The sequence below is a fragment of the Plectropomus leopardus genome, chromosome 3, assembly GCF_026936395.1.
Source record: "Plectropomus leopardus strain MGB_pleo_1.0 chromosome 3, ASM2693639v1, whole genome shotgun sequence".
In the NCBI taxonomy this organism is placed as follows: Eukaryota; Metazoa; Chordata; class Actinopteri; order Perciformes; family Serranidae; genus Plectropomus; species Plectropomus leopardus.
This window is the reverse complement of record NC_142178.1, coordinates 41,433,597-41,434,846: the sequence shown is the minus strand read 5'-3', so window position 1 is coordinate 41,434,846 and position 1,250 is coordinate 41,433,597.

The window sequence follows — 1,250 nt, the reverse complement described above, 5'->3', positions numbered from 1 at the left end:
CGAGCGATGAGACACGGCAACCCGCGGTGAAATCAAGACCGACAACCCCCAGAAACAGCTGCCACAGAAATGCATCATGGGAATCACGTCCTGCGTGGTGTTCGCCTGACGTTCGAACCGTAACCTGAGAAGCTGAGTTTAAGGAAAAAATCACCAAAACGTTTTTACAGAAAACAAAAACAGCAAAAGTTTGTAAGAAAACACGTCTTCAGTAGTGAAATCGATCCAGGATCCCAGCTGATCGCCGTCCTGGCTGAGGCCCCCGAGTCCTCAGACTGAGAGACGGCCCTGGTGTCTGACAGGAAACAGAGAGTGAGCGTCATGTCAATGAACACAGTTTTTTTTGGTCACTCATTAACCCATCGTTACGCAACCTCAACCGTCCACATACTTATGGCCATCCAGTTTTTCTGTGGCATGTTTTAATGTTTGTTTCCTGCCTCTGTCCACTAGAGACAGAGACACAGAGACACAGAGACAGACAGAGACACTGTCAGACAACAGAAGGAGACAGAGGAAGACAGAGACAGAGACACAGAGACAGACAGAGACACTGTCAGACAACAGAGGGAGACAGAGAGCACAGCAGCAGGGTTTGGTTCTAAAAACGTTCTGAGAACATTTAAATGCAACCACTGACTGTTTCAGCAGGTTTTCTTTATGTTCCCAAAACGTTTTTGTTAAACTTCAGGCAACATTCATATATATATATATATATATATATATATATATATATATATATATATATATATATATATACTGTTAAAATACCACATTACATTTTGATTAAAAAAATGTTGTGTAATCTCATTCCTCGATAACATGTTCTGAATGTGCTTTGGAAATGTTCCTCCTTGGTTCTCATGTAACATAGTGGGAACGTTTCATAAAAGAACATTCTCTGATCCGTCAACTCTCAAATTCAAATCAGCTTTATTGGCACGGATGTTTTTGCTATGTTGTCGCCAAAGCAAAATAACAGATTGTTAAATTATTAAATACATTACAAAAATATATTTGAGACACGTATTATATACGTTCTGTTTTAGTTACGTAGAAACATTTGGCGTAGAGCTGATTTCTCTTCGTCTATGATGATATTCCAGATATAAACGGCAGTTTTTTGTGGATAATCAGGATTTAGTGAGTGTGGTAAACGTTTGTAAATATTTGGTAAACGTTTGTAAATGTTTGGTAAACGTTGGTAAATGTTTGGTAAATGTTTGTAAATGTTGGTAAATGTTTGTAAA